Consider the following 26,164-nt stretch of genomic DNA (forward strand, 5'->3'; position numbering starts at 1 on the left):
AGCTGTTGAGCACCCTAGCTTCTCTACCTATCTAACAATCTGCCAAGATTAAACAGTTTGGACAGATATTCATTCTCTATTTCTAAAACAAGAAATTTAAACCTAGGGAAGCCAAGATTAAGCTGTTTGGCCTTCCCTTAACTGTGAAATCCTTCAAAAATGGAACTTTTGCAGCATGGAAAAGATGAACATTTTTGGCACTTCCACTGTCAATCATGAAATATGAAACCTATTGTAATAGGAGGCTAATAGTGGCTCCACTTGGGGATGGCTTTTCCTTGTGAAAAGTCAAGAACAACAGGTCAGATGGCCTTATCTTCAACTATTTGCTATAAACTGAAAACTTCCCTTTGTTGGTTGCTTTATTTATGAACATGACAACATACTTGAGGAGCTTAGGGCCTTCTCTTCGGGCTTCGACTACAGCAAGTTGCTATCCAAACAAAAAACAAAAAATCCTACGTACCTACTCTAATTTATTGAAAACTAGGATGAATCAAACAACGCAAAAGTGCCAATGAAGCCAATCAAGCAACTACAGAAACACATGAACTGCTTGACTGATAGTTAGTGAAATCAGAAGTATAACTGGATCATGTGCCATCATAAACAAAATTGTGATAAAGAAAGGCCACTGTAGATGTATTTGATCCTTACAGAGAAAATATGTAAAAGATTTTGAATTGAGAAGAGCCTCCATATAATCTGCTATAGGATCAACAAAAGCATAATGTGTGATAGCTTCTTCTGGGCCTTCTTGGTCCATATTTACAGGGATGAATGAAACAGCAGGAAGAAATGGAATAGCTGGAACAGCTGGGGTGAAAGAGGAAATAATAGAAGGAGTAGGTGTAGTGGATGAAGGTGTAGAAAAGGTGCTTGGAGAGGTAGATGTGAAAGCATGATTATCCTCAATCTGCAAATCAGAAGGTAGTGCAATTTCCTCATGACTTGGAGAAGGAATATTTCGCAAGAATTCTTTAGGGTCGCGAAAATCATAAGGCTGAATTTGAGAATGCAATCATATCTTTCAATGACTAATTCAAGAAAATTGATATTGGTCTTATGCGGGAGTCCTGCTATTTTGACCTTTAACAACACCAATCTGAAAAATTCTTCATCATGCTCCATTTGCGATAACATTTCCCTGGCTTCATCTAAAGCTTGTTCTACTAAACGATCTTCAACAAACCCGGTCATCCTGTCTCACTATCAATGCTTTGGAATATGGATGACTTGGCTGTAGAAGTGCTCTGAATACTTGAAGCTCTGGATCTCTGAACAAAAATATTTTGATAGTTCTCTTTCAGGTTCGTTCCTCTAGTGGAGTCTTGATTGAAAATGATGTAAAGTTGCCAGGTGGATGAATTAACTTTGAAGTGCCTGATCTTTGTCCACCGTCACAGATCGGAGCTAAACATGAAATAATCCTGAAGAAAAAGGGGATCTTCTCCAGGGAACGAGATTTTTTGAGATTTTTTCGGATTATTTTGATTTTTTGTGATTTTTTCAAGAGGCAACTGATCAAGTACTTAGATTTGCGACGATAAAAAAAAATGATTCAGGTCCCCAGCAGAGTCGCAAATGATGTTATCACTCAGGTTGTTCCCTTTGACTCCTAAGGGAATACGGCCGAGGTAACCACAAACCAATCTTTGGATTGCAGGTCCTAGCCTACACGCAATTAGAGAGGGCTCTCTCTTTATGATTTAGCTTTTTTTTTGGGTGATTTTAGGCTAGTTATGAAGTGCAGAGTTTTGTTTTAAGTTTGGTGGGATGGTTGATGCTTCAGACAGAGTTGGCATGCAAAGGATGAGAAGTTCAAACCATTGGGCATGGAGTCAAGGATAAGGGCTGCTGGTGCGTTTTCTTGGTCACAAGAGGAATACAGAGCAAGATAGCTACACATAGAACAATATCAAGCTGGAATAAAGATGGAATGAAGGTCAGAGATGAAAGGCAACTAAGAATCTTTCATTAGCTAACAGAAGGAGGGTGAATGAACTTTATCTAGGAGCAGTCAAGGATTCCTAAACAATCATTCATAAATGAGAGAAACAGTGTAAACATGATCATTCAAGTATGCATATTCATAACTATTGCTGAGGAAAACATGGAGAAATAACAGGAATTGAGCATAGAGTGCTGCTGAGCAAATTCTAAGCTATTCTTCTTTTCTGTTACTTAGATCATGACACAATGGTGATATCAACACATATAAAGTGAAAACAGAGGCAAGAAAGACTTATTGAGCCATGTAGAAGCATTAGAATTCCGTAGTTCACTCTTCAGCCATTAAAACACAATAGACAGTTCATCATCAAAGCATTCCAGCGATATTTGATTATAGAGGCTCTCAAAGAATACAGCGCAAGTTTGGAGAGGAGTTATCAACCAACCAACTCTTTAAACAATAAACAGGGTCGTTTATATAGAGAAAATATTCACAAATAATCTACAATCAGCAGATCTTAAACAGATCTGAGGGAATAAGTGTCTTTAATCTAACTTATCTTGAAATAAATGCATAAAAGATCTATCTAACTGCTGCACTGGGGCAGCTTCCTCAAAAATGAGTTAGTATGATGTCCTTTGAGCTCTGTGCTGTTCATTTGGCCATAACTGTGCTTTGGTTTCTGTAGCGCTGCCCTTAGGTGGCCTTATGTGCATTAACTTTGATCTGGTGAGCCTTAATGGCTTTAAATTCCATCACTGATACTCTGAATTTGCTGGGGCTCTTTAATGTTCCTTTGATGTGGCTTTATGATTTCCACTGATATTTTCCACTGATACACTTTGCTGCTACTCTGGTATTCTTTAATACTGAATAGGGGCCTTTTCTCTCCACTGATACACTTTGCCGCTAAAAAATCACCCTTGCCTGCCACTTTATGGCGAGATTTGACTGCTACTGTGCCTTTCGTGGCCTTTAGAACTATTTCGGTGCTTGGCCGATCAAAACATTATCAAAACTGAAGAAATATTGCAAAAAAGAGGAGGAATGGATGCTGATAGCCTGCTGAGGCAAAGACCCTGTTGTTTAGAGCCAATTTGTGGTGGAGCGATCCAAAATTGATGCAGAATGATTAAGCTTCCCTTGGAGCTGAAGCGCGCGCGGGCGCCGAACAAAACCATGAAGAAATGCCCTTTTCCCTATATAAAGTGAAAAATCACTTTACACAGAAAAATCGATGAAAAATGGAGCGGGAGCGACACTGTAGCGGAAATTAAATCTGGGCCATTGGATCTAGCGCGGGCAGATCCAACGGCTGCGATCAAATCGCAATATCGCAATTGGCGGATCTCCAAACCACAATGCCTCCGAAATGCGATGAACCCCGCAGACCCGACACACTATAGGCTCCCTTTTTATGGATATTGAGTCCTTCCCATCGGCGGTCCCTTATCGGCGGATTTATAATTAAAATGGGTCAGTGGACCCGATATTCCCTTCAAACTATTCTTTATAGTATTTTGGCTTCGGAATATCCGAGCTCTATATGGAGCCACAACTTAATGAGGACCGTTGATCTGAGGGCCCGAATGGGCGGCTGTGATTAAATCGGTGTTTCGCTATCGGCGGGGACATGGGGGTGGGGCTTTATACATATGCGATCGCCAAAATGGGGCGATCACCGATAAGATCTGGGCCGTTGAATGAGCGGGGGTAGATCAGACAGCTAAGATTAAGTCGGCGATCGGCAATCGGCGGGGTGGAGGGTGCGGGCCTTTGTATATGCCGACAACGAAATAGCGATTGCGATGAGGCTTGCGATACATGGAAAGTGCGGGTTTTGTGATAAAACTTAAGTTTTATGAAAAACTTAGGTTATAACAATAAGGCGGGTTTTTTAACGATAAAATATATATATGCGGGATACATGGAAAATGCGACAGGAATGGCTCCCGATAGCGATATCGCTTCGGATGCGATAGCGATATCGCATCGGAGCAAGAGGAATGGGGGCATATACATATGGGGCCAACACTGTTGCTGCCTCCGACAGCGATATTGTGTCGAACGAGGGGGAAATCAATCGGAGGAGGGTTTATATGCATTAAAAGGGGTTTTTAAAGCATCGGAAGGGTTTTCATGCCTTGAAAAAGGTTTAATGAAATCAGAGGAAGGTTGTTAATGCATCGGAAGGGGTCCGAAGAATGGAAAGAGGGTTTTTATGAAGAAATAAAGGGGTATTATGCATTGGAAGGGGTCCAAAGCATTGGAAGATGCTTAAAGAGAAAAAATGAGGGTTTTTACTAAGTTTCAGGCAAACTTAGTAATTCCCAAGCATACTTATGGTTATTTTTCAACCAGAGGGAGGGGATATGTATATAAGGGGATATTTAGCATATTTTTAGTAGGGGAAGGGGAAACAGATAGGGATTTACATAATAAGTTAGAAGTTAATATGAATTTTGATCAGAAAAGCGCTAAGGATAGAAATCTTAGGCTTCAAAGGGGAAATAGGAGTTTATTGGAGAAATCTAGGACTATTGAGTAGATCTCAATATCCTTTGGGAAATTAGTGAATGATTTAGGGAAGAGGAAGAAGGGGAAGTTAGACATGCCTCTCTTGAGCTTCTCCAAATGGATTTTTCCTTATACTTGTGATCTGAATAAATTTAACACTTGAAAACTTGAAATGGATCACAATTCATCATACCGCCACCTCAAAACTACCTACCCAACCTACTTACCTAACATTTTTTCTTCTTTTTTGATGGGTGCACTTGGACTAGCAAACCCAGATTTTCATCTTTTCTTTTGGCTATCCTCCTATCTAAATCTACCCTTATTACTTCAAGGGGCTCAGATTAAGCTGTTCAGCACCCTAGCTTCTCTACCTATCTAACAATCTTCCAAGATTATACATTTTGGACAGATATTCATTCTTTATTTCTAAAACAAGAAATTTAAACCTAGGGAAGCCAAGATTAAGCTGTTTGGCCTTCCCTTAACTGTGAAATCCTTCAAAAATGGATCTTTTGCAGCATGGAAAAGATGAACATTTTTGGCACTTCCACTGTCAATCATGAAATATGAAACCTATTGTAATAGGAGGTTAATAGGATTACTGTAGAACTGCGGGATAGGGAGAGTCGTTCGTTGCAGGCGCTGAGCGAGCAGAAGATCAACATGGAGTAGTTGAGTTTGCATCACAACGAGGTCATGTCGCAGAACAGACAGATGGTACAGGTATTGCAAGAAACCTGCCAAATGGTCCCTGAGCTCACCATTCGAACAAAAGCACCAGTAGAGGTGCGCATCCATAGATTAGCAACAGGAGTGTGCAAGGCACAAGAAGAAATGGCCAAGGTTCAGCTGGAGCTGAACCTTCAGATAGCAGAGATGCGATTGAAGGCACAACCATCCACTCCTCTAGAAGTAAGGGAACAACATGCCAACACTATTACATCGGGGATGGAGGAGATCAACAGTGCAGTAAGGGACTGCACCAGAATGTTGGAAGAGTCATTTGAGGTCCTCACCAATTTGCAGGAGGACCTTAACATCCAGTGCTTAGAGATAGAGGCATGTGAGCTCCAGTAGCAGTATGACAACATCAAAGGGACCACGCAGACAATGGCCCTCACTCAAAGGCTCGTGCGAATGCAACAGGCGAAAGCGCTTAAAAAAGAAGTAGATGCAGCATGACATAGAGAGGCAATTTTGAAGGTGCACATTCATCCTTGGACTGATGAGGCCTTCGTCATCAAAGCAACAATTGAAGGCAAGCTTGCACAAATGCAAAGGACGTAGGAACAGATGCTAGGGAGCAGTTCTGACATCGCGGTCTCAGAACAATGATTACAAGAGATTAAGCAAGCAATCATTCAGTGCGTTGCCGACCTTGCAGCCATCCGAGCAAAGTTGGAGGGTCTCCGTGCAAAGATCTCCGCACTGACATAGTGACTCGAGGGTGAGTCACGATGTTTTTGTTGGGGGGCTATTGGGTGTGGAATCCCCCCCAAGGCATGTTTTGGGGATTACAGCCCAAGTTTTTACTAAGTCCATTGTAAAGACTGCGATTTGTGGGCGCAGAGCGCAAAGTCATAATAGAGTCATAGGGTTGTCCGCCCTTATTTTTGTAATGTAATGACGGCTTGAAAGATCTGCCCGTGGTCCGCGAACCATGGGATTGTATAAATAGAGTGAGGCTCTAAGTGTAAAAAGACATCTAATAGAAGAATATGATGGATTGATGACAGAGGAATAGAAGCATTGAGTCAAAGTGTAAGTCGTGTCTTTGGGTCATAGAGTAGGAGAAGGCTCTGCAGCGGAGTGCGCAGAGGACTAGTAGTTCGCAGTTGAGTGCACAAACCCCTGCAGTTGAGTGCACAGGGAAAGTGGAGTCTGTAACCATGGGAAGACTTAATAAATGAGAAGTTTTACCAAACTTATGTGTATCTTTTCCTGATTTATGTATTATTGGGTATGAATTGCAAGTTTACTATTTATTTTCTACGTGAACTCATATGAATGGGCTGAATAAATAATATAATATAAGGAATCTATTTACGCGAAGATAATTAACTGTTATAAGAATATAAGTAAGTTCTCAGGGGTGACTTAGGGAAATAGTGTAGATTGCTGCACCAGCAGCGCGAAAGCCCCACAACCCCTGGTCAGGGTTGCGAGAAAGTGAACATATTAGGGTGCGAAGGCCAGAGAAGTGCACAAAGTAACCTGCGTGAAAGGACTCTCAGTTGGACCAAATCAACCCCTTAGACATCTCAAGGGTGCGGAAACTTGGTTCCAGCACCCCCCCCCATACTACTTTGGGTGAGGCCTCAGTCTGCGCTCCACGGATTGTTGCCAAAAGGGCCAATAGTATAGGGATTTGTTTGGCTAATTAACTCTGAACCTGGGTTAGGCCCTAATAAGTAGTGATTATGGCTTACCCTTTGTTGGCTTGTTGGGGTCTGGCCCAAGTTTAGAGTTAATTAACCAAACAAATACCTATACTATTGGCTCTTTTGGCAATAGTCTGCAAAGCGCGGCCTGAGGTCTCACCCGAAGTAGTATGGGGGGGTGCTAGAACCAGGTTTCTGCACCCTTGAGATGTCTGAGGGGATGATTTGGTCCAACTTAGAATCCCTTCACGCAGGTTACTTCACTTACTTCCCTGGTCTTCACGCGTTGATATATTTGCCTCCGCATAGCCCTAACCAGGGATTGTGGGGTTTTCACACTACTGGAGTAGTGATCTGCACTACTTCCCTAAGTCACCCCCAAGATCTTACTTATCTTCTTATAATAGTTAATTATCTTCGCATAAACATATGCCTTATATTATATTATTTATTTAGCCCATTCATATGAGTTCGCGCAGAAAATAAACAGGTAAACTTGCAATTCATACCCAATAATACATAAAACAGGAAAAGATACACAGAAATATGGTAAAATTTCTCTTTTATTAATTCTTCCCATGGTTACAGACTCAACCTGCCCTGCGCACTCAGCTGCAGGGGTCCGCACACTCAGCTGCAGACTACTAGGCCTCTACACACAGAGCTGCAGAGCCTCCTCCTACCCTACAACCCAAAGAAACGACTTACATTTTGACTCAATGCTTCTATTCCTCCGTCATCAATCCATAAGATTCTTCTATTAGATAGCTTTTGACACTTAGATCTTTGCTCTATTTATACAATCCCATGGTCTGCGAACCATCGGCAGATATTTCAAGCCGACATTACATTACAAAAACAAGGGCGGACAACCTTGTGACTCTATTACAACTTTGCGCTCTGTGCCCAAAATCATGGAGTATTTACAATGTACTTAGTCAAAACTTGGGCTTTAAGACCCAAAACATGCCTTGGGGAGGATTCCACGCCCAACAGAAAACGCTAAAATTACGAAATTAGTTTTGGTTACAAATTCAGATCTTAATCTTCTACTAAATTTTAGACTCATTTACTAACTGTGTTTCGTCACGCAACCACTTCAAAGATATTCTCCATGATTTTATCTATTTAAAAAGTTGTTCTCACCCTGATTTTGCCAAGTAAAACTCAACTTATGAGCTTCCAAAATTGAAGTGTTAAAAAATGCCAGAATTCTGGCAAAAATTCTACCTCGACCAAAATTGGACATTTTAATTAAAAATTCTAATTCTAATTAGCTATACAATTAAAATTAAATTCTAATTAATTATAATTGTTAAACTAATTATATACAAGTTAATCATAATTATTAATATTCAAAATATATTAATTGCAAATTAATTAATCAAAATTATTGAGTTAATTTATTAATTTAATATTATAATTACAAACTATATATAAAAATGAAATAATTAAAAATTAATTAATTTAAATTATATTAAAAAACAAAAATTATGAAACATATCATTACGTTAGTGGCTATTGGTCCATCCATTACCTTAGTGCCTATTGGTCCCATATGGGTTGGCCAAAGTGGCATTTATGGTCCCAACGAGTGGGCCATGAGTACATGGAGGAATATGTAAGGTCTTCATGTAACACAAAGAACCTTTAATTAAAAACCCATGTTCCAAAACATTTTATAATAAATCATCAGAGCATTAGTGTGTTAAACCAAATCTCCATGCATACGACAAGCCATCGAAGTATCTGATATTGGAAGTAATAGATATCGTAATGCAGTTGTCTATAACGAGACTTTTTGAAAGCTTTTCCGGCCGGTTTTTCCGGTCGAAATCCGGCAGGAATTTATTGGAATCGCAAGTTTGATAGCTAGTTTCTGCACAATGAAAGCGTCCCAGGGGTTTTCGAGGGTGCTGAATCCAAATATGCAGTTAAAAAACCATTTTAACTGCAACAAATCAAGATTTAGCCTCAATTTCTTCCGCCGGATTCCGTCACCGGAATCTCCAAAAAGTCGCATTATAGACAACTCCTATCGTAATTTACGGCCATTGTTTTGATATCAATGATCCCAAAATCGTTGAGATACATCGGGCATCGGAGGAGAGAGAATTAAACAATATCATAGGAGAGAGAGTGAGCTATATCGGAGGTTTGATATCGGGGAGTTTGATATCATAAGTTTTTAACGTGTACCTTCGATATCCAACACGTTCCGATATGAATTATTTGTTGAGATATGGTTGGATTGGAAGGTATAAGGTGAACTGGAGCTAACATAGATTGGTTCTCTTTCATTATAAATTATAGCCACTTTGAAATTTCAAGATTACAAATCTCGTAATTTCTTTTAAAATTGGGAATTGGAATAAGTTACCAATATTTCGAAAACACATCATTTTAATTGTTATACAATTTGGTTGCGACAATTTTATACGACCATTAGTGAAAAATGAGTTAATTAGTAGAAATTAATATTTAAAAATAATTTACAAAAAATAAAACAATATACATTTTTTAGTGCTAATAGTAAAAATTATCAAAATTTGGATGTGCACAGTTTGCAAACCGTGCAACCAAATGAAATGAATGAGAACCGATGGAAAGCTTATGAAATTTCAAACTCAATGAAGCAATCAAATAAAAATCCAATGAAAATGAAAATTTGGCAAAATTGTAGGACCCAAAACCAAAAGAAAATATTAAAAGGTGATTTAGCAAAAAATTACGGGTCCCCATTATTTGAAATAAATAAGTCAAAAAATGAGGAGGTTGAGTTTTCACCTCAACAATGGAGACATAGGTGGAAGAACCAATTTATCTGGTTAAAAAAATAATGAACTCATTTATCAGTTTACCTAAAGGTTAAAAATTATGAATTCATCAAACTATAAAACATTTTGCATGGGTCCCACACTAGTTGAATTAAGCGATATAAGTTTAAAAATGTAAGTACTCAAAGGAGACTGTGTAAAATCATGAGTCCAAATTTTGGGAAAAAAATATTATTTAAGACTACCTTGTGTGAAAATAGAAGAAGGTATAGACAAGAGTTTTTTGATAAAGCATTTATCCATCGTTATGAATGGTCTTTGACATCGCTTCGCTGCTAGTGGGCATGAACAGTATCCTGACAAAATTGTCTTTTATGCCATATAAGCATGGCCCCGCTACTAGTGCGCATCTATAGCCCTAATTTTTTTTCTTGTATCTCCCATGCTTCCCCTTTTAGGCACCCTTTTGATAAGTGCACTTGCGAGCTTTAGTTTATGATGTACCTGATTGAAAGAGGTGGAATGGCAATAGAGACTTATGTTAATGGATATAATACTTCCATAATGTTTGTCTCCAAAATATTTTCCTGTGACTATCAATCAAATGCTTTTATAAAATGGAGGGATGGGAAGGATCCATTGAGTTAACTTCAATTCTGCTCTTTCCTTGAAAAGGTGAATTATATCACTTAGAAAGGATACATATTCCTCCATGGAAAATATTTAAAGCAAGAGGGTTTTATGATTCCATAAAGATATAACTTTAATGGTAAATGAAACTCATTGAAATAGACAAAGTAAATATTTCCCATGTATGCCAACCATTGTTAGGTGAGGAAAAGGCCTTCCACATAAATCACATCAAAGTCACCAAAATAAAATCGTGAGCAATAGAAAAAGTGAAAAAAAAATTGAAATTGAAATGAAAGATGAAAGAAACAATTCCAAACATGTCAAAATAAGAAAGGAAAAGTTGAAAGAATATCCCAAATTAAAGACAAACTCAAAAAGACTAATTATACAAATGTCTCAACAAAAGAGTAAAAGAAGATAAGCACGTGTGTGTCCATTTTATGATAAGAATCTAATGAATTTATCTTGCAGAGTTATAAGTGATTAAGCTTTGAAATTAAAGGGTGAATAGCATTCATGAGAGATAATAAGCTAAACGAGAAGTCTCTGATTGCTGCAAATTTTCTTCTTTCAAAGAAAATCCTGCATAAAAGCATATTAACCATTTTTTGATAAAAGAAACGCTTAAGAAATAAACTAAAGGTTCAAAAACTCCCTAGTTTAGTTGATTTGATGAACAATCATTACTGCTACTCCAAAACCTGAAAGAAAATGATGAAGATAATGAGTTCCCAATCTGAGCCATCAGGGGTGTGAAAAACAATTCTTGAGGTCCAATAAAGCATAGATAAATATCAGAAGAAACTAAAACAAAATTGAAATAAAAATGAAGAAAATAAAATGGATGAGAATGGGCATATGAAGCTTATCATTGGACAATTTTGTTTAGTTTCACTTGAGATATATCATTTTCACCAACAAAAGATAACTTATTATTTTGATTAGAATTAAAAACATAAAGAAGTTTCTTTTAATGTAGTTTTCATTAGCCCAAAATCATAATTTATTCAATCAAAATTAAAGTAAGCAGTACTATAAGAAAACAATGATTCATGTTCAAGGAATCAGAAGTGGACCAAATCCATGAGAAATGAGAATGATAATGTGCTTTTTCAATGATGATTGTTCTCTTTATATTTTAGATTTCATATCAACTCTGTGATTTTCATAAAACGTCAAGAATCGGGACCAAGACCCAAACAATGTAATGCATATGTGTAGATGGAGAGGTCTTGAAATTTTGCATGCTAAATATAGAGTGATATATCAAAACTCAAATATAAGAGAAATCAAACATGATTTAACCATGATCCATTACCTTTACGTGTTCGAAATTCCTTACCAATTGTTGCATTACCATAGTGGTTGCTCAAGGGTGCCTTGAAAAGCAAATGAATATTCACACTAAATAATGATTGATATAATGAATTGGGCATCTAATAGTGGGACAAAGGCAAAAACATAAACGAACCACAAGTGATGAAGTTTTCATTAGCTAGGAATATTCCCAAGAAGAGTAAAAAGAGGCCTATGTGCACATACTATGAAGAGTGTATATCCCCAAAGTCATAAAGTCATCCTGATGAATGAATGCTTTGATTTGATGAAATTATAATTAAAATACATCCAAGTTCTTGACCACCATGATAACATGAAAGTAAGTATATATATACAATGATAATCAAATAGGACTCATGTGAGCATAGTGAAAGATCATAATTAATTGACCAGAGACCTACTAGAATACTTAACCCGATATTCTGAAGTTCTAAAATGAGAAGAGCTGAAAGGAAATTTCAGGAACAAATATAAATTTATTAATGATTACAGACCAATATCCCAAGGTTCCAAGGTTTCAAGATAGTCAAAGAGAAAGGTAAGAGCTCTTATAAGCAAGACTTCCGAAATGAGAACAATTCTCTGATAGATAAAATTCCAATAAATAAAGCCTTTGTTGTTTAAATGTTTTCGACAGAATTCCTTTTAAGAGGTTTAATTGATTTTCACTTCCAATATCAGAAGTCCTAATATAAATATTTATTGTAAATCTTTTAAATAAGAGTTTCGATAAAAGGAAGCTCATAATTGATATTGAATAAAAACATAATAACATAAATCAGATATGTTAATAGTTCAATATGACTTCTACTAGATTTTGAGATCAAGGAATTTGAGCAAGAAAATAAAATAGGTGCTGGCTTGGGGGGGCCTGACCTAGGTTGAACATTAATTAGCCAAACAAATCCCTACACTACTCACTCTTTTGACATTAGCACGTGGAGTTCAAACCAAAGTCTAACATAAAGCAGTATGGGGGGATGCTGGAACTAAGTTTCCACACTTTGAGATGGTTGTGATGTTGTTTGATTCCTTCTAACCCTTCCTTCGTGCAGGTTGCTTCACTCTAGGGCTTACAAGTCGAGCCCTTTATTTTGTCCTTCAATACCTCCGCGAAAGGGTATGATCGACCTTCGCACAGCCCTTGCCTGCTGCTCAGGTACTTTCGCGCTGCTATGGCAGTGTTCCATGCAAATTCCCTAATTAATCTAAGTGACTTGCTTATCTTATCAAATACTTATAGTTAACACCACATAAACAAATAATTGTAATTGCATTCAATTATTCAACGTAATTGCATTCATTCATGCATCACATAAGCATAATAAAGGAAGTTCATACATAACATATCAAGATGCATTAATAGAACAAAGACACAAGAATTGCCAAATATTTCTCTGTATTGATATCTTCCAAGTGTTTACAAACATTATCCGCCCTGTGCACACAGCTGTAGGGGTCTGTTTTCTCAGCTACAGACTTCTACTCTAGGCCTCTACACACTTAGCTACAAAGCCTCTACGTACGCTACAACTGAAGACTTAGACTTCTTACTTCAGAGCTACGACTCTCTTACATTCTATCTCTCAAACTACTTAGAGCTTAGCTCTTTTTATATAGTCCCATGGTCCGTGGACCATGCGTAGATCTCTTACAGCTAACTTTACTTTACAAAACTAAGGGCGGACTACCCTTTATGACACATGACACCTTTATGCTCCGCGACCACAAAATGTGAAGACTTTACAATTTTATTACTAAATTTGACTCAAACATGGGCTTTTAGCCCCAAAAATACCATTGGAGGATCTCGCTCCCAACAACCCCACAACACAAACATTGTGACTCGCCCTTGAGTCACTCGGTAGGTTTAGAGATCTTTTCACAAAGCCTGTCCAGCTCAAACCATACGACCGCAACCTTGGTCATGCACTGAGTTTCCGCCTGCTTCACGTCTTCCACTATCTTCTCGGTCACTGCTCCTGCGCTGCCAGCATGAAGTTTTTGTTGTGTTGCTTGCAGAGTTGCAAGATTGCCTTCAATATTTCCTATGACTGCATAAGCTTCCTCTAGCCAAGGCTTTAGTCTTGCCTTCATCACTGCTTCCTTGTGCAGTGCTGCATCCACTTGTTCCTTAAGCTGCTTGGCTAGCCTCTGTGTCAACAGGACGGTTCACACTGTGCCCTTGACCTCATCATAGCATTGTTGTAGCTCGTGGACTTCCATCTCTAGCCTCTGTATATTTGGTTCCTCCTGCAAGTTTGTGAGGACCTCAAATGACTACTCAAACAATTGTGTACAGTCTACTACTGCACTCTCCATTGTCATTACTGCCTCTATGATAGCAGTCGCCCACTGTTTTTTTACTTCTGGTAGTGTTGAATGTTGGGCCCTCAAATGTAGCTCTGTAATTTGTAGGTTCAACTCTAGCTGAACCTACACCATCTCAGTCTGAATGTCACACACACTTGTGGCCAACTTGCAGATGCGGACCTCGAATGGCTCCTCCTCCAGAATGGCCAACTCTGGGACCATTCGGCATGCCTCCTCAACAACCTACATAATCCTCTTTCTCTGATCGGTCACCTCGGTCTTCGTGGTGATGGCAATGTTTCTCTGTAGGGCTGCTTATTCATTGTTGATCCATTGTTAGCTCATCACCTCAAGGGCGCGAGGCTCATGGGCCCTCAGCTCTTCAATTACTCCATCCTGCAAGAGGTGGAGTGCTTCACGTAAAAGAACTGTCAGGTTCATCCCAACTCCATTTAGGTCACTGACAGTGGGTCTGCCAACCTTATTTTCAATCGTCAGTGCTCCATCAGGCAACACTATTGCACTAGAATCCTTCATGCGCAGCATATCGGTAGCCATTGAAGTGCAAATGGCCAAGCTGGTAGACACGTCTTAGCCTACGATGCACATGTCTTCGACTCTTACAACCTAGTCTGGATAGCCCCTAGGATAATCTGTTGTTGTTATTCAAATTGTTGCAGGGCCTCCGTAGTGACATCCCTAACTGTGACACCGATATCATGTAAGTCACCCTTTGTCAATGTGATAGTATCCAACGAGGTCTTGGTCGCCTTTGATTTCTTCCTAGACCCTCCCTTTTCCAGCTCTCTTGGGTGCTTAATGTGGGCGGACATCTCCTTAGGGTCTGCGTTGTGTTGTTCTATTCCTTCTTCTTATATCTTAGGTGAAGGCAACCTCCCGCCTTTGTTAGAGCCACACTCTGTTCCACCTGTCTTCTTTACTACCTGCTCCACCTGGGCATTATCAGTGGCCTCCTTTCTCCTTTTTTTGACTAGCAATGCCATCTTCAGCTTGGCCTCCTCCTTCTTCTTCTTCGTGGCAAAATTTCTTTTGCCCACCACCAAGTCCATGGTAGTGTGCCACTCCGTCGACAATTAATCAAGCACCAAATCAATGGCATCATCTGTGGCCAAATATGGAAAGTCGTACCACTTCTATGCAGGGTCCTTCTACACCCTGATTGATACTCGATGAAAATTGACTTTGAACTCGGTGCAGCCCTGCAGGTTGGCATACACCGTGGGAGAAAATCATGTCTTGTGATTGATAACCATCCTGATGTTTATCTCCATCAAGATCAAGAAGATCTTGTTGTCCCAGACTCGTTGCGCGTTCTTGGTTTCCCATAGCAAATCATACTTTGCTACTTCAGGGAAGTTTGGCGTGACCAAAGGGAATTGGTTGTCCTCTTCTAGCTCCCATGCTACCAGCACAATTGACAGTAAGAGCCATGCATAGTGGAACATCTTGATAAGCTCTTGTGCTTTGTGGTAGTTCACTAGGAGCTCTCGTGAAGGTAGTCTGACCAGTGAAACTGGACTCCTTTAGCGCACTACTGTGAGAGCGTGACGATAGGCGCCAACACCTCATCGGTGCAACACTTCCACATCACCTTCCTTGTGAGGCTCTGCGTGGCTACCTTCACAACGGGGTCTCAAATGCTGGAGATAGCGTACCCATGTGACATTTCACCAGCCTGAATTTTTCCTTCATTAACTTTGCGAGAGCCTGCTCGCCACCCTTTCCACCAAAGATCATGGCTGGATTTTCACCTGAATACAACAAGTGCATTATGTAGTGAATCAACCTATTTATGATGGGTATTAGCTCCTCTAGCCATAGACACCCATCATGCACTGAGCATAACAGTTTCTTGATGACCAAAACTTTCACCAGAGTGCGGTTATAGTGCGACACCCAGAGCAGGTTGAGTAACCCTTCCTTTTTTACTCCCTTGAGCCACCTTCGTGGCTCCAACATGGTCATTCTTCTATTCATGTCTATGATGTGGTGCATCAACTGCTCAGTCACCAGGTGTGGGAACTTCTCATGGTCTGCCAAGTCCCAGTCTTCAAGCTTTAGTATGGGCACTCGTGCCAAGCACGAAACGTCGAAAAGAATTTCGTCTGGTAGCAGAGGGGTTTGTAGGGGAGTCTTACTCTCATCAATGGCCTTTGGGACCTTAGACTTAGGCTTGCATGGAAGGAAATACTCCGGCAACTACGTAATAGGATCCGCACCCTGGGCTTCAACCTCCTCTACTTTTGTTCCCACATCCTCATCATCCATCGGGATGTCTTCAGTGTTGTCCTCCTCTAGTTCTAAGTTTATGGCCTTGCCCTTCTCCTGTGCAGTGGGTTTTGGTGGGGTTCTACTTGGTGATGCATGCATTGGTATGGTAGGCTGCTTACCCTTCTTCTCCTTCATAGTATCCTTAGTTGGGGTTGGCTTGGGTCTCAACATTCTTGGCGATTTAGGGACCTCTTCAAATACTCTGGCCACTTCAGGAGCAACTACTTCTGCCTCTCTTTCCATTTCCTATGTCAGCTCCTCTACTACTTGCTCGATATTTATAATTTCTTTGGGTGCTGACATAACACTTTCTAATAGTGTTGGCATCGTCTTTGGAAATTTTGCAAACTCAGGAGTCTCTTTGAAAGTCTTGAAGAATTCTCGTTTCATGGATGCCTGAGAGCTCAAAAACTCAATTCTCAAAATGCCAAGTGTTTTTTGCTCAACAACCACTTGTAATTTATAGGCCATTTTAATTCAAATCCAACCATTCCCCCCAAAATCAGTTCATTAATGCTAGATTGGCAGTAGATTTTCAAGGATCTGAGCCATAAATTTTGTCTTAATTACCAGCCACCCACTCCATTTGGCCTCACTTCTATCATGTTTTCATGAACAGTGACTGTAATGGTCAATTTTCAGCCAACCTCTGTGATTTCTCCTTGGTAGCGCAGCTCCCTCCATGTTATCGCAGACCCTGTGCCAATTCCTTGCTTCGCACCACCCTCCAATCACATAGCTCCCCAACCCGGGCAGTGTATTTTATAGTCCCACGCCTCCTTTCAGCTGCCTAAAGTGCTAAGACGGTGCTACCTTCATTTAGTCACATGGTCGGACCGCTGTGCATGGCTTCAAGTGACTGCCATTCACCTTTCTGGGGAAGGGTTATCCATTCAATTTGGCCAGCTATACCACTCCTCTGTCGGTAATCTCCTTAATGAGATAAGGCCCTAACTAGTGCATCTCGAAATTCCTTGGAAATTTATCAAACTTGCTATCATATAACAAAACCAAGTCATTTACCTTAAATAATCATAGCTTAATATGTCGATCATGCCATGCCTTTTCGCACACCTATTGGTGAAATCCAACTAGAAATCTCTCTTCCTAAAGTTCATCCAATTGTGTGAGCCTTTCCTCTAGGTCTCCACGATCCATCATACTTGTGAGCGTTGCTATGCGTAGACAAGGCACAATGTATTCCATAGAAATTATTGCTTCAACACCATAGACAAACCTAAAAGGGGTTTTCCAGTCATGATCCAGGTCTGGGTGTGAAGAAGGACCCTTCCAAGACCTTTTACTTTCGTGATGTGTTAAATTGCAATTTTAAAAGAACATTAATGAATACATCTACTTGCAGAAAAGAGGAGGAACATAACAATCATCAACACATGAAAACATAAGTGTTGATAACGGAGTTCATCCAAGAGGGACTACGTCTCCGGGCCCCGATGTCAAGATGGTGTAGGCCACTGCATTAAGTGCTGTCAATAAAGATGATGTTGTGATCATACAGGGAAAAATGCCCTCACGCGGGAGTGGCTCTACGATATGTTCCACAACTAGAACTCTCAATCAAAAGACTCTTATCACTATGACACAAAAACATGCATGGTGAGCATCCCGCCAACATGGCACAAAGGGGATGTCAAAACAAAACACATGCATGACGATAACAAGAGTATCCTAACAACATTCAACAAGGTATCTCAAAACATAACATGAAGAGTTATGACAACAAGTACATCACATAGAATATTCCGCATAACATGAAGCAAGGAACCATGACAACATGCAATAAACAAGATCCTGCATCAACATCAATCAACGATCTGTACAACATAATGTAGAAAGAAGAAGTACATGAGCACATCATATACCTCACAACCAAGGGTCATCTAAAGAAGTGGATGTCACACCGTTGAAGCTGCTTGGACCATTTCTCTCAAGGCGACGATCGTATGAAGATGGTTGCTTGCACAAGAAAGTGGACATCTGAAACATAGCTATCAAAAATGTTGAAGCTTGTTGAATATCGATTTCACAACATCGATTGCAAGAAGAATTGAACAAAGAAGAATCAATCAAGAAGAATTGATCAAAAGATGAATCGATCACATGAAGAAGAATCGATCATAAAGAAGAATTGATCACAGAAGAATAACTACTCTGGACTTCTCGCTCTGCAGCTCTATGGCAATCTGGCCCTATAGTGCTCTGGCTTATCACTACAGCTCTGTGATCTGCTAGAATTTCAAGCGCTATGACTCTTACGGCTATCAGCACTCTGGATTGATCAAGCTTTGTGGCTCTCTGGGGTTCAAGCATTGTGCTGGCTTTCAAGCTCTCTTTGGCACATAGGCTCTCGAGCCTCTTCCTCGTAGCCTTTCCACACAGCCTCTCGGGCTTCCTGTCATATTGCCCTCGCCCACTGTTACATAGCCTTCCCACACTCCTCTCAGCGCTCTGTCACCATTGTGTGTTATAACAAGTTTGGATCAAAGCCATGCTTAAAAATTGGAGGTTGATTTTGTTCAGAATAGAAGCCGTTTTCTTAGAAGCATCAGCTGGTGTAACAAATATCATTCTTTTTGTTTAAAAGAGAAATAAACTGATAAATCCGACCAAAATCCTTGAAATTTGGACTTCAAAACATTTTAAATCGGCCCTACAAACACTATCAAGTCTACCTTTAGACGCTTATCGCAATCAGTATTCGGCAGGGATCGACGCCAATTAAATCAGCGTGATATGATGGGTTCTGTTGATATCATTATCGGTGATGTATCAAAATCAGTGATTGGTTTTTTCAGTCAGCGCTTTAACGGATGTTTTGGCATAGACATCACCGCGAATATTATGGGTCGCGGTGATACATGTATATATATGGCTTTGGGGTGTGGGCCGGGTCCACCGTAGATGGTTCACGTTTGCCCCTTGATACAGAGTTATGTTATATTATATATATATATATGGGTGTGATAGTTGTGGAGGGTTCGGCAGAGGTTGTGGCCGTCGATCCCATATATATATATATATATATATATATATATATATATATATAGATATATCATATGGTTGCGATTATTGCGATAAGGTTGTTTTAAAAGGGTTCGATGAGGTTTGTTGCTGCCGATCCTGAAACCATGTGTTTGATGGTTTTGTTGTATCATATAGTTATTTTAATAACTATATTGAAACATTTCATTATATGGTTATTTATTAACCATTTTAAAAATGATTTTGTCCCTTATGCAGGTTTACGAGACAAATGAGAGAATGTTGAGTGTCAATGGTTGATGGGCTGCCATGTGGGTCCCACTTGCTTACTGGGATGCCATATCGCACACTATAGGCCCCACTTTCTCCTGTCATTTCAAACTTTGAAGAGCTCTATATTTCGCATACAAGCTCGGTTTGACGAATCATTCACACCACCACAATTAGGACGATGAGGTCTTCAATCTAGTCTTAGTTTGACCATAATCCAAACACTTTGATTTTTTAGCCATCTTTGTCCTGTGTGTCCCTTTGGAGCCACCTGGATCAATCCTCCCCACTGAGGAGATTTTGGTCCTCCAAAAGCACGGAAAATAATCTACATCTTTCTCTGTACCATGTCTGCATCACAAATGTCCTAAAAAGGTCTTTCTTCCATCTCCCTCACCTTTGTTCTTCAGAGCCTTAAGCGACAAGGTGACACCTGCTACTTTTGCAACCTGTAGTACACTATTTGCAAATTACATGCTTTGAATGACATGACCAACTAAAGACCCAAATGTCCCACACTTGCCACGAGTTTATAACACATACTCGGTGGTCAGGGTTACAACAAGATGGACATAATACCCCAGCTATGAAAACAAGGCCAACCTCTCATGGTTTCTTCAAAAAGTGATGGAAAAGACATCATCACTGCAACACATGATTTATATACATAAGGCCAAACACTATTGTTTCAACAAGTGATGGAAACATAACATCACTTTCAAAGTGTAAAATATGACTCGAAACATGACCAAACATCATTGTTGCTGACTACGTGATGGAAACACATCATCACGTTTACATTTTAAAATGTAACAAGTGATTTACAAAAGAATGACCATGAAACAACAACATGTCTACAAACCATTTCTCACTTATCTTTGTGAATGGGTCACCTCCTTGTGGCGATTTTGCTTGTTGAACAACTGCTCTTCCTGGTTCATGCATCGACACTTTGTCTTTAAGGCACTGTTTTGGATGGAGCCTCCAACAAGTGGCTCTTTGATGGCCATTTCTGTCGCAATGACTACAGTAGGTTTTCTTCCTCCATATCTGCTTAACTTATTTCCTTTCATGCTGTTGAGAGGGTCTTTCACGCCTCATGAGTTTTGTCATTCTTTTCCAACACTTAGAAAAGGTATGGTTAGCTAAACCACAAAAAGTACATGTTTTTCATTGCCTTGATCTTCGTTCATTATTAACAACATGATCATAATCAAAATGAACATTCAAAGATCGAAAGTGGTTATACCTTCCTTTGTTGTCTTTGATGTCAGTATGGCAATGAGAGCTTACCTCAGCTCTCTCCCTGTAATGGAAACTGCCATGGGATGAAGGGGATGTTTTCCCATCATTCTTTTTCCTCGATGATATCTCGGAGGAATATGACACCTTTGAGCACTCTCCTTTAGTGTATCTTGAGCCTGCAAATCGATGCTCATGCACAACCTCCAAAGGTTGAGTAATGCCTTGGTTGTTAGCACCAAGTTCTTTCTCCTCATACTTTGTCTTTGTAAGGAGCCTCATATTCATCCCTGTAATTGGGATCTCCAAATCTCCAACAGACATCATACTATGAGAAGATGAAACCGAAAGGAAATCAACATCTTTTACCTTCTCTTTCTATTTGGAAAGTACTGATGAACACTGCTCATCATCCGTTGTTGGTGGTTCGCTAACTATCTCAGTGCCTTCCCCAACTTCTTTCATGACATACCCAAGTCCTGCCTAATGGGGTAATTTCTCTACCTTGATGGGATTGACAATGCCTTGGCCCTTAATGCCCAAGTCTTTTCCTTCATACCCCATTCTCTTCAATAGTTTGGATCCAATTCCTATGGTACGATTTTCAAACACAGCGAAATCATCAGCAGGAATCATACATGAAGATGGAGAACTACTTTTTACCTCACATGAGTCTCGCTACAGCTTTTCCAAGGCCTCGTCCTTTGCCTGTAGCTGTAGTAGGAAACTCAGCTTCTCCTCTTTCTCTTCATGTAGACACATCTTCAATTCATCATTCTCTGTTTGAAAATTATGCTTGTTTTTCTTCAGTTCTTCCATGGCCTCTTCTATGGCTTTAAACTAAAGTTGTAATCGCTCCTTTTCCTCTGTCTCTCTCTGTAGAGTTTCATACACAATTTCCGCTTTCTTGGAAATGTTGAGCATGGTCTTGTACATTTCTCTTTCATCCTCTATCATTTCACATTTCATTGTTCACACTGCAATTCACATACACTTAAAGACCACTCTAATACCACTTGATCCAAGTCCGGGTGTGAAGAGGGACCCTTCTAAGACCTTTTACTTTCGTGATTTGTTAAAGTGCAATTTTAAAAGAACATTAATGAATACATCTGCATGCAGAAAAGAAAAGGAACATAACAATCATCAACACATGAAAACGTAAGCATTGATAATGGAGTTCGTCTAGGAGGGACTACATCTCCGGGCCCGGTGTCAAGATGGTGTAGGCTGCTACATTAAGTGCTATCAATAAAGATGATGTACATAAAATATGATGTCGTGATCATACAAGGAAAAATTACCTCACATAATAGTGGCTCTAAGAGATGTTCCAACTATAACTCTCAATCAAAAGCCTCCTATCAGTATGACACAAAAACATGCATGGTGAGCATCCCTCCAACATGGCACAAAGGAGATGTCAAAACAAAACACATGCATGAAAACAACAAGAGTATCCCAACAACATTTAACAAGGGATCTCAAAACATAATATGAAGAGTTATGACAACAAGTACATCACATAGAAGATTCTGCATAACATGAAGCAAGGAACCATGACAACATGTAATAAACAAGATCCTGCATCAACATCAATCAAGGATCTGTACAACATAATGCAGAAAGAAGAAGTACATGACCACATCATATACCTCACAACCAAGGGCCATTTGAAGAAGTGAATGTCACACTGCTAAAGCTTCTCGGACCATTTCTCTCAAGGTGATGATCATATGAAGATGGTTGCTCGCACAAGAAAGTGGACATCTGAAACATAACTATCAAAAATGTTGAAGCTTGTTGAATATCAATTTCACAGCATCAATTGCAAGAAGAATCAAACAAAGAAGAATCAATCAAGAAGAATTGATCAAAAGATGAAGTAATCACACGAAGAAGAATCGATCATAAAGAAGAATTTATCACAGAAGAATAACTACTCTGGGTTTCTCGCTTTGGAGCTCTATGGCGATCTGGCCCTATAACGCTCTGGCTTATCACTGTAGCTCTGCAATCTGCCAGAATTTCAAGCATTGTGATTCTTATGGCTATCTGCGCTTTGGATTGATCAAGCTCTATGGCTCTATGGGGTTGAAGCATTGTGCTAGCTTTCAAGCTCTCTTTAGCACACAGGCTCTCGGGCCTCTTCCTCGTAGCCTTTCCACGCAACCTCTCGGGCTTCCTGTCATACTACCCTCACCCCCTATTACACAGCCTTCCCATGCTCCTATCGTCTCTCTGTCACCATCATGTGTTGTAACATGTTTGGATCAAATCCGTGCTTAAAAATCGAAGGTCGGTTTTGTTCTGAATGGAATCTGTTTGCTTAGAAGAATTAGTTGGTGTAACAAATAGCCTTCTTTCTATTTAAAGCAGGAATAAACTGATAAATCCGACCAAAATCCTTGAAAGTTGGACTTCAAAACATTTTAAATCGGCCCTACAAACCCTATTGGGTCGACCTTTAGATGCTTATCGCAATCAATAATTGGCAGGGATTGGTGCCGATTAAATCAGCTTGATATCAGGGGTTCCGCCGATATCGTTATCGACGATGTATGAAAATGGGCGATCGTTGTTTTCAGTCGATGCTTTAACATATATTTCAGCATAGACATCGGTGTGACTATTATAGTTCGAGGCGATATATGTATATATATGGCTTCAGGGCGTGAGCCGAGTCCACCGCCGACGGCTCGCGCCCACCCCTTAATAAAAAGTTATGTTATATATATATATATATATATATATATATATATATATATATATATATATATATATATATATATATATATATATATATATATATATATATATATATATATATATATATATCTGGGTGCGACAGTTGTGGAGGGTTCGATGGAGGTTGTGGCCACCGATCCCTCCACTGAACCCTCCACAACTATTGCACCCATCTATATATATATATATATATATATATATATATATATATATATATATATATATATATATATATATATATAGATAATATGGTTTCGATTATTGTGATATGGTTGTTTTAAAAGGGTTCGGCGGGGTTTGTTGTCGCCGATCCGGAAACCATGTGTTTGATGGTTTTGTTGTATTATATAGTTATTTTAATAACTATATTGAAACATTTCGTTATATGGTTATTTATTAACCATTTTAAAAATGGCTTTATCTCTTATGCAGGTTTACAAGAAAAATGAAAGAATTCCAAGTGTCAATGGCTAATGGGTTGCCATGTGGGTACCACTTGCTTACTGGGATGCCATGTGGCACACTGTGGGCCCCACTTTCTCTAGTCATGTCAAACTTTGAAGAACACTATCTTTCGCATACAAGCTGGGTTTGACGAACCGTTCGCATGACCATGATCAAGATGACGAGGTCTTTGATCTGATCCTAGTTTGAGAATAATCCTAACACTTTGATTTTTGAGCCATCTTTGTCCTGTGTGTGTCTCTGGAGCCACCTGTATCAAGTCAACTTCTTGCATGTCGTTTGATAAGCCCACAGTACTATAGGTATGTGTAGGTCCCAATCACTTCACTGAGCATTACAAACCTTGGTCAGCACATTCTCGAACACTTTATTGAACTCTTCCACCATCTCATTAGCCTGCGGGTGGTAAGGTGTGCTCTTCTGATGCTATACCTGAAATTCCTCCATTAGCGTGTTGATCGTCTCATTCAGGAAGTGTGTACCATGATCACTCATCAAGATCTTTGAATAGACAAATCGCGTTAGTACATGCTCAAATAGGAACTTCACGGTGGTTGCGCCCATGCAATCCTTCACAAGTTGTGCCTCTGCCCAACGAGTCAAATACTCCATCACGATGATAATGTACCTCGCTCCCGTCCTTCCTTGGGGCTAAATGGAGCCCACAAAGTCTATCACCCATTTCTCAAAGGGTTTCAATGACATCTGAGGATTCAAAGGCATCTCATCCCTCTGCGATGGCCTTCCAGTCCTTTCATATACATCGCACGCCTTGCAATATGCTTTTGAGTCCTGATGGAGGGTTGGCAACCACAACCTTGCACATAGAATCTTCTACATGGTTTCTCTCCCTGCATAATGTCCTCCTGTGGCACCCCCATGAGCATCCGCGAGGATTCTGCTTCTTTTGAACTCAAGTACATATCATCGTAATACCTCATCAATCCCCAACTTGTACAGATGCCCAGCAATGACAGAGAAATCTGCAGCGCACACCACTAATTCCTTCTTCTACTAGATAGTGTATCATTTTGCTGCAGTACCTGTCGGTAGGAAATGTATTATATCCTCAAAATGACCATCCATAGCGTGCACTACAAATAGTTGCGCGTCAGGCAATCTCTCCTCTAAATTAGTGGGCTCTTCCACTATTTCGATGCATGACAGATGGTCTGGTCCCAAGTTCAGTCATCGAGGCTTCACAATAACTTCAAAATCATACTCTTGGAACAATAAGAGCCACCTGCAGATTCTGCCCCCCAACATAAGCTTATTGACCAGGTACTTCAGTGTGAAGTGATCTGTATACATCTTAAAATGGCCTCCCAACAAGTAGTGCCTAAAATTCTAGAGCACATACACCATACCTTACCCTTCACATTCGGTGGTGGAATAGTTTTTCTTCTCTTTGGATAATCTTCGGCTTGCAAATGTGATAGGATGGTCCAAGCCTTCTCTACTATCTTGTGTCAGTACTACTCCCAACACTATACATGACGCATCAACATGTACATGAAACTCCTTCTTCCAATCTGGGAAGACTAGAATTGTTGTGGTGACCATATTTTCTTTCAATATGTCCAAGCTCTTCTTACAGTCATCGTTCTAGCAGAATGTGACACCCTTCTTCAACAATTTCTCCATAGGCACAGTGATCTAGGCATAACCTTTGATAAAATTTCTATAATATCATGTATGTCCAGGGTAGCGCACAGTTGCTTCACACTCCTTGGTGCTTCCAAGTTCAATATCACCACTATCTTTGTGGGATCTACCATCAGTCCCTATCTACAAACCACATGCCCCAACATGTTCCCAAAAGGAACAAAAAATATAAACTTCTTGAGATTCAGCGAGATCTAGTATCTTCGATAGGTATCCAGCATTAGGCGCAAGCTCACTACATGGCTTTTAACTAGCACAAACATGGTTCAGTCATCAAAATATACCTCCAGGAACTTATGAATAAACTCCTTGAATGCAACAATGACTATGCGCTAGAAGATCGCAGGCACATTCTTCAATCCAAGTGGAATTATAGTGTACTAAAAAAAACTGCACTCAGTTGTGAAGGTTGTCTTGCTCCTATCCTCTGGTGTGATTTTGATCTGGTGGTACCTAGAGAACCCATCAGTGAAGGAATATGCTTCCTAGATACCTACATTTTACAACACTTCACTAATGAATGGAGTAGGAAAAGGATCATGTAGACAAGCATCATTCAGCAT

Source organism: Pinus tabuliformis, chromosome 3_1, assembly GCF_031772625.1.
Source record: "Pinus tabuliformis cultivar Carrire ecotype Pingquan chromosome 3_1, CPIR1, whole genome shotgun sequence".
Classification (NCBI taxonomy): domain Eukaryota; kingdom Viridiplantae; phylum Streptophyta; class Pinopsida; order Pinales; family Pinaceae; genus Pinus; species Pinus tabuliformis.